The following is an 8840-nucleotide window of genomic DNA, read 5'->3' on the forward strand; positions in this document are numbered from 1 at the left end:
ATATAAAAACAATAAACCAGCTCAGCAAAGTGGCAGGATACAAAATCAACACACAAAAAGCAGTTGCCTTCCTATATACAAATAATGAACTAGAAAAAGAAAAAAAAAATTAAGAAAGCCAACCCATTTATAATCTTTCCAAAAAAAAAAAGAAATTAAATACCTAGAAATAAACTTAACAAAGGTGGTGAAGGACCTATAGAAGGGAAACTATAAACCATGGTTAAAAGAAATAGAAGAAGGCATAAAAAATGTAAAATTATTCCCTCCTTATGGATAGGAAGCATTAATATTGTCAAAATGGCCACCCTACCCAAAGAAACTTATAGATTCAATGTCATTCTTCAAAGAAATAGAACACAGATTACCAAAATTCATGGGAGATAACAAAAACAAAAATCAAAGCAAATAGCCAAAGCTCTCCTGACTAAAAGGAGGGAAATGGAAGCATAATAGTTTTGGACTTCAAAATATATTATAAAGTCATAGTTATTAAAATAACATGGTACTAGAACAAAAATGGATACACAGGCCACTGGAATAGAATTGAGAGCCCCAAAATAAAACCACACATTTATGGACAACTGATCTATGACAAAAGAGCACAGTATATGCACTGGAACAAGGAAAACCTTGTTGTGGTCCTGATAAAACTGGACCTGTCACATGCAAAAGAATGAAACTTGACCACTATTTCACACCATACATGAAAATCAACTCAAAATGGATAAAAGATTTGGATGTAAGACCTGAAACCATAAATGTAGAAGAAAACATAAAAAAAAAAACACTCCATGACATAAAGTTCAGAAACATCCTTATGGATTTATCTACAGCAGCAAGGAAAACAAAGGAGAAAATAAACAACTGGGACTAAAAGCTCTGTACAGAGAAAAAGACAGTAACCAAAACAAATTATCCCTACTGAGTGGGAGAAAATATTTGCACACCATACATCTGACAATGGATTAATATCAAAGATCTATAAAGAGCTCATACAACTCAACAAAAGGAAAATAAACAGCTAATAAAAAAATGGGCAGAACTAAAAAAAAAAAAATGAAAAATGGGCAGAACTAAATATAGACACTTCTCCAAAAAAGACATGCAATCACCAGTGGGCATGTGAAAAATGTTCATCACCACTTATCATAAGGTAAATGCAAATCAAAACCACAATGAGATACCACTTCATATCTGTGAGGATAGCCCATATCAAAAAAACCAAAAACGACAAATGCTGGCAATGGTTTGGAGACTAAGAAACCCTCTTATATTCTTGGTGGGAATACAGACTGGTCTGGCCTCTATGAAAAGAAGTGCGGAGATTCCTCAAAAGACTAAAAATGGTTCTACCATAGAACCAAGCAATTCCACTCCTAGGAATCTACCCAAAGGACACAAAAATGCTAATTTGAAAGAAAACCTGCATTCCTATGTTTATAGCAGCACTATTTATAATAGCCAAGATATGGAAATAACCCAAATGCCCCAGAACAGATGAGTGGATCAAGAAGATGTGGCATATATAGATACAATTGAATTTTACTCAGTGATTAAAAAAGATAAACTCATGCCACTTGTAGCAACATGGATGGAGCCGGAAGGTATTATCCAAAGTGAAGTGAGCCAGAAGGGGAAAGATAAATACCAGATGGTGTCACTTATATGTGGAATATAGAGAAAGCAAACAAAGGATCAGACAAAGATAAACTTTAAAATTGATCCTTAAAAGCTGACCATAGATGTGAGGCATCCAGGAGGGGAGAGAGAAGAGGAGGGAGAGCAGGAAGAGAGAAAATGAGGTGACGAGAGCCCAGTGGACTATGGGTGGTTTGGTGATGGGAAAACTATGGTGACCACACTGAAGGGGAGAAAACCTATAGTTTTCTATAGGTTAACAAGGAGTTAAAATAGTGATATATCAGTAATAAAATAAATAAATAAATATGGGTAAAGAAAATGGTACTGGCGGGGGTGGGGGGAATGTAAAAGGCGTTAATGATAGAAACAACAATGGGTGTGCTTAGTGATTTTAAAAAATACTGAGCTAAAATACTGAGCAAAGGATGAAAAGGGAAATAAAGGAAAAGAAGATTTCCTAGTGTGGGTTGTCCCCTAAAACAAAACCTGAAATTAGGATTAGCTTATAGCCAGTTTCTTTGAAGAACTGATCTAGGGAACTGCAGTGAGAGATGGAAATGGGTGAAATGGGGTGATGGGGAGCCAATTTAAGGATCTATTATTTTACATGCTCATCATCACAATCCCACCAGGCACTCTCTGGGAAGCCCTGAACACATGCCCCACAACTGTCCACCTGAGGAATGGGAGAGGGAGTGTTATCTGATGGTTTCTAACCATCACCCATTAGCTAGAGGGTATTAGCTACTTTGTGAGTCCAGATTTGTGCCTGCATCAGAATACTGAGTGTATTCCCGGGGATATCCCATGTGGTGGCAACATAGACACCCCAAGGGGAAGGGAGGAAAGATGCATAAAACAGCTGAGGTGAACTGCTATCAGATTACACCTGTGTGCAACTGGTTGCCACAACAATAACTGGAATAAAATGGTGACGCGATATGCTTTAAGGCTGGTTACAGCTGTCTGATCAAAGTTCAAATAGGAAGCAAAAATAAGATGGTGGAAATGAATACAAATGCATCAGAATCCACAACAAAGGCAAAGAGGCTCAGCTCTTTAGTGGAAAGGTATCATCATCAGTCAAGATTCAAATACTAGTTCTGTGTTATTTACAAGAGACACTTTGAGCACTGGGACAAAGAAATGGTTGGTGAAATTTATAACATTGACCCAACCTCCTGTCTCCTGGATTGTTGCTCTCCTCGGCAGACCCTGCAAGGTCTAGTTGCGGGCAATCTTGGGTCACCTCTTCCCTCTGGACTTTGGAGAAATTAGAAATCTTTCTTTACAAAACAGGAAATTGATGCACAGGGAGGCAAAGGAAACTGTTCAAATTCACAAAAATTCATAGAGGTAGATGGGGGACAACATGCTGGATATATGAACTCCAAGTTCATTTCTCTCCGCTATACCAAAGGGGTTGACCAACATTTTTATGGAAGTGGTGAGATATTTTCACCTTTGCAGGTCACTAGATCTCTGCTGCTATCACTGCAAACCTGCATTGCAACACAAAAACAGTCCTAACCCACAGCTTAGTGAAAGGCCATAGTTATATTTCAATGCACCTTTATTTACAAAAACTGCCAGATGTGGCCCACAGGCAATGCATTATTTTCTCAGTTTTTCCAGAAATAATATCAAGCAACATCACTGTTCAGATCACACAGTCAAGAGAAAATCAGCCTTGTGTCTTCAGGACATTCAGGTTTCATCTCGTCATCTTGGCAAATGCGAGCCATTTCCTCCACCTCACTCCCATCCTGCCACAACAGAAGAAACAGGAGGAAAACAGAAAAAGGTGGCTGACAGTTCTTTTCCGATAGCCGTTTGAGCCATACCTTATTGCAACGGTCTCTGAAATTCCTTGGCAGGACGTGGTCCTGGTGGTCTTCAATGTGGGGAGTCATGCTAGGCAAAGAAGGGGTGTCACTTCAGTTAACAGCACTCATTTTGGTAATAAACTTCCTAGACCAACTGACCCCACTGCTTGGAGATGTCCCTTACCCCTTTTTAAGTCTGTTTTCCTGCATTCTACACAAATACAAAAGAGATCATCCATGCTAATAGACTATATATACATTTTTTCCTCTTTCACATTTGCCCAACTGTATGGAAACTTCCCCTTTTGTCATATATATATTTTCTAGTATTTCTACAAGGATCATCGATTTCTTTCTTAAGACAGAGAGAGAGTGGGAGGGAGAGAGAGATCAGTACTGCTAAGAAGTACTTTGTTATCCTCTTGCCACGAGCCTCTCTCTCTCTGGACACGACAAAGATGGTTTATGCTTGTTAAAATACAAAACTTGGCACTCTCAAAGTGAAAAAAGGACAGAATTTAATTTGTCCTTTGTAGTTCCTCTTTTTTATCCCTTTTGGTAACATTTCATTAACTCTGTGCTTTTCTCAAAAGTCACAGTGTATTATTCTTTGTTTTTGAAAAAACAAAACAAAACAAAGCAAAACCCAGAGCTAACAGCCTTTCTACAAAGAACAATAAGAAATGAACGGCCAAGGCTTGCAGTGATGATTATTATTATGAATCTTTGTGAGAAAATGTCATTGGGACTCTGCCATGCAATTGAATTCCTCTTCCAAATTTTATTGGCACTTATTGGGTCTGACAGTTTGATGAGAGAATTGTGGATTATTTAGAAGCTCTTCCATCAGTGATCGGATCCAGTTTGATAAAAAGCATTTATTGAGTGTTAGTTACAACCTCAGTAACTGTGAGAAGGAAGGAGAAAAATTAAATCTGCTGTCTTTCCTCCAGAAGGAGAGGAAAGAAGACATTCATGAAAGACATTCATCTTTTTATTCATTTAACCAAGATTAGTCCTCACTTGTTATACAAAGGAAAAAAAAAAAGGTACACATTATTGCAACGGAGACTTATTTAAATGGAGTTTCTCAACAGGGATGTGGAAATAGTGGGGAAATTCTTCCTGAGAAATGAAACTGAGCTAGATTCTAAAGGAGGAAAGAGAGAGTGGTTGATATAGTTACATCTGTGGCTTTGACATTGAAACAAATGTCAAAAGATGAACATTTATTTTCTCCTTAGAATGCCCCTCTTTTTCCAAAAAAAATTTTAAATTCCCAGCTTAAAAAAGATTACTCCTCTCTACACCACTGCTTTTAAGGCTTACTCTCTCTTCTCTTTCAAGCCTTTTGATATTAAAATAGTCAAATTTAATAATATTTCAACTCATACCTACATAACTTTATTCCCTGGCACACTTACTCTGCTATAATTTTTCTATATCTTCTTTTAAAAGATTTATTTATTTATACATACAAAAGCTGGCTGTAAGCCAGAGGTGTGGGAGGTGAGAGGATTCACCAGAGACAGAGTGGGGACCAGAAAAGGCAGATTGACTGAAATACACTGCTGAGGAGAGCATTGGGCAAGACAGGAGAGGTCTGCTATGCCATATGGGTTACCTGCCTGGCCAGGGATGGAACTATGGTGGCTTTGGTGGTTGGCAATAGCGTGATAGTGCTGAAACTTAACCCCTTGCACCACCAGGGAGGACCCTAACTTTTCTATTTCACCAGTACTTACCTACCTCCTTCTAACCTTCTATGAAATTTGTGTATTTTGTTTATTATCAATAATAATAAAATCCACCAGGATGCCATTGCATGAAAGGGATTTTTTTGTTAAGCTATGTCTAGCGCATAGTAGGTACTCAAATATATTTCACACATAAATAATGATTCACACAATAGAAGAGTTCACTATAGGACAAGAGTGAGTAAAGCATTGCAGCAGGGCATGCTGGGTAATGAAATTCACTTAATAGATAGGGTGGTGTCAGAGAGGCAGGCAAAGTGGTGAGCCATAGCCCTTAGAAAGGAGGACTTGTCCCAGTGAAAGTCAGCATGAGCTGCATCTATCAGCATGTCCTGCACCATAGAACTGTGAACCATGTAAATGGATTTCACCTTCAAATGTCAATTAAGACCAGTGGAAGCATCCTGCCAGTTGACAGTCTCTTGGTCTGGATAGTTATTGTTTTAGTCAAGGGTAAGATTTAAAAAAACACCTTAACAAAATTAAAATACAAGTTACAAGATGTTATAAGCACTCTTGCGACATTTACTAAAGACAAACCACAAATATCCTTGAGTTTTCCAGTGTACAGACAAAAGACAACACTAATACTGGAAAACAAAATGAGCAAAAGAAGTAAATTTCAGCAAATCACATAGAGATAGAAAGTTCAGTTTATCAGTATCCAAAGAAATACCAGTAATCAAAATCATGATATTCTGTTTTCTATAGTCAGATTTTAAAAATGGGGATTGCAAAATTGTTGCCCAGAAATGTTGTGCCATGTTATAGAAATTTTAGTTTTGGTAATCCTACAGATGGCATTTATTTCAAGGAAATCATTAAATAATTGAGGAAACCATTAATGTTTACTGCAGATTTGTTTAAAATGGAAACAAGGTGCATTCATACTTAATCAGCTATCACAATGGAAAGTGATATGCGATCTGTTGTCATTCTTGTATTTGAATTCCAGCTCCAGCTCTTCCAAGCTGTGTGGCTTTGGATATGTTAATCCTTCTACACAATCTACAGAAATGAGCCATGAAAGAACATCTACTATTTTAAGAGAGAGAAGAAATACACTGTGAGTGTGCATTACCGATTCCCATGGTAAAGATGTCAGTAGAGGTACATCTGAGCAAGCAGGTAGAGTTCAGGACTTAAAGGGTGTTTGTTGACCATAGGAAACAGTAGAGGGATTCTAGGCAAGGAAATCCCCTGATCATGTATACAATTATATGATTTTGTAAAGATCACTTTGGTAGATTTGTGGAGGTTTGGCCAAAGGAGGAGATCCTAGACAATGCCTCAGTTGGGAAATTGTCATCACCATCAGGCCACTGGACATGAGGATGATGAAAAATTCTGTCCTTTCTCACTCTAATTCTGTCCTCACTGCCTTTCCCATCAATGTTGATAAACAATGGGGCTGGGGAATGAGGGCTTGTGTGGGCATGAGAGGAACATACAGAGATGTTGAAATGATCCAGTGACATCGGATTATTTGTGCAAAAACCCACCTCTCTCTCTTTGATTGGAATCATAAAGGCAGTTGGGGTTCAGTTTCATATCACACAGGATAACAACCTAGGTAATTTAGACACCAGTCCTAGGCAAGCACATGCTGGTGTTTTCATGTTTGTTTTCTTTTTTAACTACTTAGCAAGAAAGAATTCATTTTTATGCTTTTCAATCTCTGTGCAGAGATCAAGAGAGCCAGCGTGGTTCAAGCAGTGGTCAGAGACAACTTATGGATCTTTTACTGCCAAGGGAATGTCAATGCATGATTAGTAAGCCAGAGCCAGAACTTCAAGTTCAGAAGTGTGTGTGTGTGTGTGTGTGTGTTTGGGTGAAGGCGGGAAGAGAGAGAGGAAGGAAGGAGGTAGTAATTAAAGAGAGAGTGAAAGAAGAGCCCCAGAAGGAAAACTGTGTGTAAGACCAACTTCAGAAGTCAACAGAGCCACTTCCTGTAGCTCTGCGTCCCACTGTAGTTATCACTCACAGAGAACAATATTCAGTAGTCTTTTTGATCAGTTGCTGAGGCTTCAAAATGTGCCTTTGAAACAAGAAGCACCATCTGGAGAAAATGACTTCCAGCCCACCCAAAGGCCCCACAGGCTGAGCGCAAGCTCTGGAGTCGGATGTCCTAACTCGCCATGTCACTGCATTACTCGCTTCTCTGGGTGAGCCCCCATGAAGCAGTTGGCCTAGGATGCCCCAGAGCACTGAGTCTATTTCAGCAGACTTTGTTGCACAGAAGGGAATATGGTTTCTATGTTTCTGCTCTGGGGTTTCTGGATTTAATTAAGGGAATATGGCGAGTCAGGTACAAATTAAATTACTCCTTACCACAACTCCAGTTTCCCTGTCTCCTCATTCTCCTCTCTCCTCCTCCTTACAACTCACCTCCTACGTAGTGTAGGGGTGACTTGGGAAGCTTGTAAATTGGGATTAGGTTGGTGCAAGTGACAAAGGTGACTAAACAACTTAGATATCTCTCTCGTCTCAGGGAGTTCCGTACAGTCCATGGGAACCCATGTTTTTCTCAGCTCATCAGTTCATGACTCTGAGAATGAAACCTCATTCTCATGATCAAGTTCATCATATCTGAAGCTCTCAGTATCAAGATGGAAGGAGAGAAAGAAAAAATAAAGGGTAAATGTCACATGTCCACAATCTTTTAAAGACAGCTTAGAAGCAGCTTCACTCACATATCATTGACCAGAATATAAACATATTTTTTACACTAAAATGTAAGGAAAACTGGGAAAGGAAGACTCAGTCAAAAATCCAAGATATTCTGAGAAAGAAAGGAAAGGGAAGAAAGGAGTATGTTTAAAGATAAGTTAGCTCTCAACATGCCATCATAGAAGCAGGGTAATGACAACGATGCCCAACTCCAAAACTGGGAGAATGGGAAAGGCAGCAATCCTGTTTCATAACAAGCTCAACCCAGTCTCTCCCATAAGCCAAGCGTGCTCTGGAAAAGAAGAACTTTCCTCTGTTGGAGAACGTTCCTGGTACTGGGCTCTGGGAGGGACATCCTCATCCATTGTCACCCATAGCCCCTGGTCCCCGGTTTGTCCTTGTATGTGATCATCCGAAGGTTGGCTGGGGAACCACTGCCCTTGAGAGAATGACATCCTTGTGGGTTGTTCAGCTTTCCAGACCCATTTTTGCTAATGCTAGCTCAGGGGAACATGGGTTGTTATATATTAATAGCCACAGGCTTTTGCAGGATGGATTCAGGGTGTTGTCAATACTATTAACTTTAAAAACAGTAAGGTTTTGGAGTACTTGCTTTCAGTTAATTTTAACTGCGAGTAACCAAACCAAAGAGCTTGCCCTAAGCTAGTGTTTGGGCCTGATGTTTTTGTTTACAGGCCAGTGTTTGCTCATCGGGGTGCAACTCTGGATGCTGCTTTGAAGCATTTGAAATGAGGGGCCCATGAGAGAGGAGGCACCTTCCTTCCCACTTTGCCAACAGGTTCCTGGTCTTTCTATGGCAAAGCAGCAGCCCAGTCTTCTGCTAAACATCCGAAGTCACCCCATAAGATGGCTTCTGCTTGGGCTGCAATAGCAGAAGTCTTTTCTATCTTTAAGACTCCAACCTACAGAACATGGCAGCCTG

At 39.5% G+C, this 8840-nt stretch overlaps 2 long non-coding RNA genes across 2 annotated transcripts in view; both read left to right on the forward strand.

Annotated features, from left to right (window-relative positions):
• The window catches only part of LOC129144841 (uncharacterized), a 41418-nt gene extending 35221 nt beyond the window's left edge, over positions 1 to 6197 (forward strand). The window contains exon 3 of the long non-coding RNA XR_008549558.1: positions 6183 to 6197. This is a non-coding gene — a long non-coding RNA (uncharacterized LOC129144841). The remainder of the gene's footprint in view (positions 1 to 6182) is intronic.
• On the forward strand, positions 6196 to 7754 carry LOC129144842 (uncharacterized). Its single transcript, XR_008549559.1, has 3 exons — positions 6196 to 6293; positions 6914 to 6999; positions 7719 to 7754. It is a non-coding gene; the product is annotated as an uncharacterized LOC129144842 (long non-coding RNA).
• The last annotated feature ends 1086 nt before the right edge of the window (positions 7755 to 8840 follow it).

Source organism: Talpa occidentalis, unplaced genomic scaffold, assembly GCF_014898055.3.
Source record: "Talpa occidentalis isolate TD23 unplaced genomic scaffold, MPIMG_talOcc4v2.1 talOcc4.7, whole genome shotgun sequence".
NCBI classification, from domain to species: domain Eukaryota; kingdom Metazoa; phylum Chordata; class Mammalia; order Eulipotyphla; family Talpidae; genus Talpa; species Talpa occidentalis.